We start from the raw sequence: 9839 nt of genomic DNA on the forward strand, positions 1-9839 counted from the left end.
TAACTTGTCTCTTGTCTCATGTGAGGTTTATAATTATATCATCTTCATCTTTGTATCTAGCATGAAGTATTATGCCTCCAGCACACAGTAGCTACTCAAGACTTTAGTTGACAAAGTTGATTAATGAATGAGGGGCAAATTTACATGATGGTTAAGAAAAAGGTTAGAAAGCCACCAGAACCTGGTTTGAGTTCTCCTTCCTCTTTTATTAGCTATGTAAATTTGTAAAATTTCATTTCATTTGCTTGCTAAAATGTGTACAGTAATAGTAACCACCGTGTGATAACCTGTCAGGCAGGACCAGTGTTAGATACCAAAGACTATAAAACTATTCACTGAACAGTTTTGATTTTTAATAGCCTGTAGTTTGTTTTAAACTTCAAAAGGAACATATAAAGTCAAGACAGTGTAATTTAACGAAGTGGAAAAAGAATGAGAGATAAAGTCAGGGGTGGTCAGGGTCAGTATCAGGCAGGATAAACCTGATAAAAATATTAAATATTATTATAATCCATATATTTAAAAATTAGGATCTTACATTATTTAAAGAGAAATCAAGACTCAACATAGTCAATTGATGAACTTACCAGATATGTATGCCCATACACTCTCTACCCCAATAAATTTACAGAACATCTCTCTGACTCTAAAATGTTCCCTTAGGTCCTTATCCAAATAATGTTCACCCCTTTAGAAATAATTTCAGTTTCTATCATGATTGATTAGTTTTTCAGGTTTTGAACTTCATACAAAGAGAATCATATAACATTCACAATGTAAAATATTTTGTACCTGGTTTAGTTTGCTCAACATACTGTTTTGGAGATTTACCCTTATTGTTGCCTGCATTAGTAACTTGCTTCCTTGTGTTTCACTAACATTATTTCATTGTATGAAGGCACCATGAATTGTTTATTAAATCTCCTGTTAAAGAACACTTGGATTATTTTAATTTGGGTTCTGATAGAATACAGCTACTAGAAACATGATTTTGAAAGTCTCAGTGGAGTCTTGGTTTCATTTCAGTTGAGTAAATACTCGAGTGAAATTTCTGACTCACAGATTAGATGTAGGCTTACATCTAATTTATAAGAAGTTGCAAAACCATTTTCCAAAGAGTTTGTTCCATGGTATACTCCCACTGGGAATATAGGAGAGTTTCAGTTACTACACATTCTTACTACTACTATATTTCATTTTGCCCATTTTTCTTTTTTTATGCATTAGTCATTTTAGCAGGTTTGAAGTAATGTCTCATTGTCCTTTTAAATTTTAATTTCCCTGAAGATTAACAATTAACAATAACAATGATTAACTTAGAATGTACTTACTTACATGTAAAATGACTAAGTTTCTTGTCCATTTTTATTACAGTATTTGCTGTTTTATTTTTAATATGTAGAGGTTCCTTGTACATTTTGGCCACATGTTCTTCATCATGTATTTGTATTATCTTCTGCAAATGGCTTATTGAGGTATAATTGGCATATAATAAGATGCAAATAGTCACAGTATTCAGGATAAGTTTGAATATATGCACCTATGCAACCTCAACAACAATTAATATAATCAATTAATATAATGAACATATATCACCAAAACATCCCTCGTAATCATTTACAAGCACTTAACAGGTTATCACTAATCTGCTTTCAATCATTGTACATTAGTTTTATTTTTCTAAAATTTTAAATATGTTAATAATTCACTATATAATGTTTTATTCTTGGAATATATATGTGTGTGTGTATATATATATATATATATATTCAGTTGTTCACTCCTTTCACTAATGAGCAGAATTTCACTGTATAGATACACTGCAAACTGTTTAAATATGCACCAATGAGCATATAGTTTATTTCCAGTTTTTTGTGATTACAATTAAAGATTCTAAGACCACACATGGAAATGTTTTCATACAGACATACACTTTTTTCCAGATAAATTCATCAGTTAGAATAGCTATATCACTTAGTAGATATGTTTAAAATAAGCTGCTAAACCATTTTTCCAAAGTGCCTTTATCATTTTACATTCTCACCAGTAGTGAATGAAATTTCCAGTTCCAATACATTATTGCTAATACTCTCTATGATCATTCTTTTAAAATTTAGTTTTTCCACAGGGGAGTAGATCTTTTTTAAGTGGAAAGAAAGCCAAAAGATGTTGGGTGAAGGAAGAGAGGAAAGTGAAGGGAGGAAGGAGATGTAAAAGAATTAAGATGCATTATATATATACAACAACTACCCGCAATGAATGTAATGTATTCATTATATACCACAACACATACTAATAAAAAAAATTAGCCTTTCCATATACCCACCCAAGCTTCTTAGTGGGGTAGGTCTATTAGGACCAAAAGAACAACTAGCAGATTTACTGTCAGAGAAAGATGGATTAATTTAGAGTAAACCATGGAAAAATCCATCCCTAGAAGGGCTGTCAAAAACAATAGCAATTGTCTTAGTAACAGAACACCACACTACTTGAAAAGCAGAGGTTTATTTTGACTCATGGTTTCAGTCCCTGGTCAGATAGTTCCCAGGCAGAAATAGACTGGCAGAGAGGCAGGATGGAGGAACAAGTGCTCAAGCCATGGCAGCCAGGAAGCAGAGAGAGAAGGGAGGAGCTGAGGACAAGAATACATCAACCTCCCATCAGGCCTCACCTCCTACAGTGCCCCTATGATTGAGTTACTTTCCACACACATGAAAATTTGGGGGTACTTTTTAGATCTAAATCATAATAGTAATATATTAGACAACCATCGGGAAGGAAGGAAGGAAGGAAGGAAGGGAGGAGAAAGGGGATTAGAAGGGAAAGAAAAACAAAAGGAAAGGAAAAGAAAAGAAATGGAAAAGAAGACAAGAAAAGAAAAAGAAAAAAGAAGAAAAAAGAACTCATTACTACAGGTAATAGAGTCAGAACCAGGGTTTGAACTTTTAGATTTGAACCCATGGTTCATGTTCCTGGTCCATATTATGTATTACTTGTCATTGAGCATTCAATACCTAATTGTTTCCCCTTGAGACAAAGTAAGCCATCTACCACATCTTCAAGAGTAGCATTGGAACATTAAAGTCTAATCTTCCACATTTCTAAAAGAAGCTGTAACTATATAATTTCCAAGCTTATTTTTTGCTTTCTAAGAATCTTTGTCCAAATTCATTTCTGGATAACAGTTAAATTAGCTTCAAAATAATTCAAAAAATTAAATCAGCCACTTTACATTACAGAGTAATGGTCATTGAGCTCCCTAGAATTTATTTAACACAGTAATATGTATCTTCCAATTTAAAATCAGCTGGATCACCTATCTTTTGATATTTTATTTTTAGTCTGTCTTATTTGAGGACAGCTGGGTTATTATTTTTTCACTCACCTTTTTAAGCCTTCCCTGTGTGTGCTCACTCAAGTAGATATGATCTCAAAAGCAAATATTCTCTAGAAAGAAACAAATCTTTTTCCTGGGGATCGGAAGCAGCAACTATTACAATTTTAATATACTACACTGCATTTACCATCCTATTTGTCAGGCACAATATAAATATATTATTATTTTCATGTGACTTCCTAGTTCTCGCTTTTTTTCTTCTTTTTTTTTTTGAAATAGGGTCTCACTATGTAGTTCAGGCTGTCCTTGAACTCATAGTGATCCTCCTGCCTCAGCCTCCTGACCTAGCTTTTATACTAAAACACATGCTTGAGAAACCACATCCATGTGGCCAAGCTGTGCACCAAGTGTTGGAATACCAGGCTCATGGCCAGTTAGCTCTGCTACTTATGCTGAGTTTTCTCACTTGTAACCAAGCAATAGCTATGACTGAAAGCAAGTTTGCTATGTGGTTCCAATTTAAGATATTTCATGTACTATGCACTTTAGAGAGTAAAATAACATGTAGGTATTAAGTATTATTAGATATCTCATTCTTTTTTATTCAAAAATACTCAATGAGTTCATGAAATACTGGGATAATTGTGGTGATCATGCAAGGACTGGTGATATAAAGGAAAAATCTCTACTTTCAAGAATTTTATAGTTTACATACATTTAAGAGAAGTTGATATTTTGGGTTTGAGGTTTTTAAATAAAACATAAAATTGCTATTTTTCTTCGTCTTGGAGTAAAATAGTAGAGTATGGGAATTAATTCTCTCTGCGGGGTTCCATCTAGTCAGTAAATCTTACCAACATTGAATAAAGTTTGCTTCAACAAAACAACATGTTTAATATGCCAATAAAGAGAACAGTAGAAAGCCCAGTAGAAAATAGCACAGTGTGTAACTGTACCAGCCCTAGCAAAGAAGGGAACAGGAAGGAGGTAAATTGTGTGTATGTTTGTCTTAGTTTTTCTTCTTATATGAAACATTTCATTTACTAATGACCATAGAAATGGAGATTGCAACTCACTAAGGTTGTAGAACTGATATGAATTCCCTCATAATGAATCAGAACCACAATCTTCATGACTTACACACTCCTTAGATGCCAGTCCTACCTTTATATTTGATTAAAATTTCAAAATTACAGCTTATGCTAACATCCCAAATGATCTCAGAAAATCTTCATTTTAGTAGACAATAAAAGACTGAGTATGGTTCTGTTCAGTCCACAGGAATAAAGCTATTATCTCTCACATAAATCAGTTGACAGCTTCTTCATTAGTAGCCAGGAAGTCAATACTTAAAGTTCTTTATTTTTTATACCCTTAAAGATTACACCAGCCTTTCTAAGGTGTCTGTGAATATATTTCAGTCTCCACTGAAATAATAATTAACCATGAGGCAAATTATAAAATTTGGACTCTTTCTTTGACAAAGGAGCCAACCACCCTCATTGGAGGAAAGATAGCCTATTTAATAAATGGTGTTGGAAAAACTGAATTTCAACCTGCCAAAGATTAAAACTAGACCCATACCTATCACCATGCACTACATTAAGATCAAAGTGGATTAAAGATTTCAATATTAAGACAGAAACACTAAATTTGCTGGAAGATAAGTTAGGTAGAACTCTTGAAGACATTGGCATAGGGAAAGATTTTATGAACAAAACCTCAGTGGCATGGGAACTTGCACAAAGAATCATCAACTGGGATCTTATCTTATTAAAAAGCTTCTGCACTGCAAGAGAAACCACCAACACAGCTAGGAGACAACCTACAATCTGGGAAAAAATTTTCAGCAACTGTACCTCAGACAAAGGGCTACTATCTAGAATATATAAAGAACTGAAAAAAATCAGATCCCCCAAAATTTAAAGACCCAATTCAAAAATTGGCATCTGAAATGAACAGACATTTCTCTGACAAAGAAGTAAAAGCAGCAAATAAATATATGAAAAAATGTTCAACATCACTGGTTATTCAAGAGATGCAGATGAAAACAACACTGAGATTCCATCTCATCCCGGAAAGAATGGCTGCTATTAAGAAATCAACCAATAACAAATGCTGGCGGGGGTACGAGGAGAAAGGAACCCTTCTCCATTGTTGGTGGGAGTGCAGTCTGGTGCAACCACTGTGGAAATCAGTATGGAGATACCTCAGAGAATTAGGCTTAGAGGTCCCATTTGACCCAGCTATCCCCCTGCTGGGTATCTTCCCAAAAGAATTAAAAGAATCATACCACATACCATGTTTATAGTGGCACAGTTCATAGTAGCGAAAGCTTGGAAACAGGCCAAGTGTCCATCAATTGGAAGCTGGTTAATGAAGATGTGCGTTTTTTTATAAAATGTAGTACTACTCATCCATAAAGAAGGAGAAACTAGAGACATTTATAGTTAAATGGATGCATATTGAGGCCATCCTCTTAAGTGAAATAAATAGGACACACGTGTAAATACCAAATAGTTTCTCTAGTGTGAGAAACTGAAAGTGTAATTAAGGATACACACAGATGAAATGGCCTAATAACATAGTTCTCGGATTGTGTTTCCATCGTGTGTCATATGACTGTATCGAAATTTAAATTAGGGAGAAGCTTGGCTTATGTGGAGTCTGCTAGCTAACTGGAGTTTTTTTTCCAGACCACTATTTGTTTAAAGTTGGTTTGGGGTATCTTTCTGAAGCAAATCACATCCTCTGGTGTCTTGTTGGTGCTTGAGATGCTTTTTAAAGTTATATGGAAAAATGTTTAAGTGCTTTTCAGTCTTGTTTTGGTTGAGTTCTACTGTATTTGAATATTATTGTAGTTTTTTTTTCCCTTGCATTGTTCTTCTTTGAATGGTTTTAATTTTTGTATGTGTGTGTGTTTGATGACAAAGTTATTTTTTAAAAATTTAATTAAAAAAAAAATTTGGACTCTTGTTAAAGATTGAAAAGTTAGTTTCTCATGTTTTTGCTTAAGAAAAACCTGATTCCGGAAGAAAATTAAAACAGAAAAGAAAACTCCATTGCCTTTGAAAACAGAAGACAGTCACACTTTTAAAACACAATTTGTGAACAACTTTTGCCAAAAGTAATGAAAGGTAATTCTGGAGAAGGCAGAACACAGGTAGATGCAACTCAGTGTGAAGAATTCTCCACAAGGTGAGAGCACAATTTACATATCCACAAGCCAGTGTTATTCCCTGTAATAGTAATATCTAAATGCAAAGACAAACCACAATTCATGTTCTACTTACCAGCAGATAGAAAAGTCAGATCTTAAACTCAGACACGCACAGACACACACAACTTTGCGCTGATCAGAATGTCAGTCTAGTTAGATGGTGAACAAATGAAAAATGACAATTACCACTGTAACTAAAATTGGTAAACTGAGAAGTGAACATTTAAATACTCCAAAAACACCCTGTGATATACAAGCCTTCCCAGAAAGCCAAGGAGATTTCTTACTATGTCATGGAAGACTACATTGGCATGGTAGAGAGTAAAACACACTAACCAAGTGATCTAAGGCATCCTAATTCTGAAATCATCATTCTTGGATTGAATTTGTACTTGTCTCCTGCTTTACCTAATGCATTTTATGTTCTGTCCACAAGTTCAATTTTTCACTACTTCCAAACATTCAATGGTTTCCTGATAATGAAGGATCTCTCTATGGTTACAGGTAGATTTTCTGGAGGAAAAAAAAATCTATAAACGAAATAATTTTGACTATGTAATATGAGAATAAATCACTTTTACTTTCCAGTTAATTCTTCATCTCATCCACTTATCTTTTTGTTTTCTTGGTACCAGGGATCAAACTCCGGGACCTTGCACTTGCGAGCCAGGTGGCAGTGCCACTGAGCTAAATCCCCAGCCCATGATCTTAATTTCTTGAAGAGCCAAATTTTGCAATCAAGATCATTAGATCTGATTTTTCTACTTGTTTTCCTACATCGCCCTCCATTCTTCTCTTTGAATTCTATATTACTTTCCTGTGACTGTTGAAACAAATTAGCACACACTGAGTGGCATAAAGCAATTGAAATGTATTCTTTCTCAGCTCTGGAGCTCAGATATCTAAAATCAGCTTCATTGAGCTGAAATCTAGGTGTCAGAAGGGCAATATTCTTTCTATGAGCTCTATGGGAGAATTCATTCCTTTTTCCTTCTGGTTTCTAATAGCTTTCAGTGATTCCTGGTTTGTAACCACATAAACCTCTGCTTCCTGTAGCCACATTTCAACCTCTGCTTCTTCTTATACCTTCTCTGCACCTATGCCATTCTCCCTCTACCTCCTTATAAACTTTCATGTTTGGCATTTCGATCCCACTCTAATAATCCAGAATAATTTTTCCATTTCAATATCCCTAACTGTACAACATCTTCAAAGACTTTTTCCAAATAAGGTAACAGTGACAGGTTCCAGTGATTCAGATCTGATTTTTGGGGAACATCATTCAGTCTACTTACAGAGTTCACAGTTCTAAATATTTTTTCACTGCTCAAATATCAAGTATAAAACTAGTATTTCTCTGTTTTAAATTTCATGTGCTTTATTAATTAATGTTCTTAAAATTTAAACCAGTAATCACAAATGAACTTACTATTTTAAAAAATCTTTCCTACCAATAGCTTCCTGGAGAATTACACTCAGAGATTTAGATTTTCATCAGTCCACATTTAAACTAGATATCTATTCTACTTCATATGGTCATACTTGACTCTCTTTTATTTTGTTGTCATGTGCTCTAAGTCTTCACTTAGACTCTTGACTCTAAATGTCCTGATCATGCTTGCCATCTAAAATAAGTACTACAATAAAACACACTATATAAAGGATCATGTATTCTTTATTAATCTTCCTCACCTTCCTGTCAAAATTCTATACTGTTTTCTTTTTTTTTTTTGGTACTGGGGATCAAACTCAGGACCTTGCGCTTGTGAGGCAGGTGGCGGAACCACTGAGCTAAGTCCCCAGCGGAAGATTTTTTTCAATAGCTCATGTAATTGACTTCCTAATTAAAGCGTTAAGAAGTTAGATTTCCAAGGTTTAATAGATTATGGGTCTAAGTTTTATCTTTCAGAATATATTCTTTTTCTCTTTTTAATAAGAAATTAAACTGACTGTTAGTCATCCCTTTTTATGCTTTTGTCACTTGATAAACTTCCAGTTTACTCTCTTACTGCTCTGAAGTTAGAAACTAGCTCTTTATTCATGTTAAATAACAGCCTGTTGGCAAATGTCCCAGTCCATTGCTAATCAAAGTATTTTTATTGGATTGACAAAAATCACTATTACATGGACTTTTTTTAGGGATGAAAAATTTCAGATCTATTATTCAGAACTAGAATTATTTAATTAGAGCCTGTATTTTAACAAGATCTCCAGGAAATTTGTATTTACATTAAAGTCTGAAATGTAGTATCCTTAACAAATCAATTCTAATATCATACTTAAGTCAAGTATCTACAAGTTTAATAATTGTTTTTCTATTTACATTTATAGTAATTTCATTCAGGTTCCCCCCCTCAATCCAACTGACTTTCATCAATTGTACCAAACTCAAAAGTCATTTCTCTTACTTTGAGGAAGAAAAACGCATGAATTGAAGAGACTAGTAGTTTCTTTCAGAAGTTGGGAGAAAAATGATTTTGAATTATAGCAACTTTTATATTAGATGAATAAATTAATATAAAAGCTCTAGTAGCTGGAATTGTACTAAAAAGTATGCAAACATATTAAATGAGCTATTTATTGTGAAATGATGAACTTAGTATAGGAAATATCAGTTTTTTAAACATATTGTTTTCTCTTCTTGTTAAATGACTGTTATCAGTTTATCTTCTGGAGTTCTCAGCTCCAAAGCAATTTCTAAAATAAATTCTTTCACATCATACATTAATCAAACATGAGATTGTTTGATATATGGAAACAATTTCCAATTACATTGAAATATTTCAGGAATTTTTCTATAGAAGATGCCTCCAAAACAAAATGCTTCCAAGGATTTAATTCATTACTTTAAAAGTCTGTGCCTAAATCATTGAATCTGAGTCTGTTATGAGTTGGGTATATCAAAGGATCCTATTATCAAAGAGGTAAGCAAGAACAAAATTAAATGTTTTTGTAGCATTGGAAAGAAAGCACCAGTGGTTTTATATCTTGTCTTTATTTTTCCTGTGCTGTCAATATCAACTTTCCCAGAGGGAATTAAGAGGTAGGAAACCTAGGGGATTTTCAAGGCTTCACTGAAAGATCAGTCTTATTTTTTCTCCATTTATACATTTTAAAAGCATTTTAATTTGAGTTGGTAAGTTTTAATCAAAACAAAGAATCGAAGATTTTGTCAACCTTGATTGTAACTCACAAACAATAGTCTAGCCTTTAATAACTATGTGTTTGAATTTTTAAAAAATTGAAATTATACTCAGACTGGTAAATTGATCTTTTATTTTA

This window comes from Heterocephalus glaber, unplaced genomic scaffold (genome assembly GCF_053883595.1).
Source record: "Heterocephalus glaber isolate CG9 unplaced genomic scaffold, H.glaber_assembly_v1.0 deba00001463, whole genome shotgun sequence".
In the NCBI taxonomy this organism is placed as follows: Eukaryota; Metazoa; Chordata; class Mammalia; order Rodentia; family Bathyergidae; genus Heterocephalus; species Heterocephalus glaber.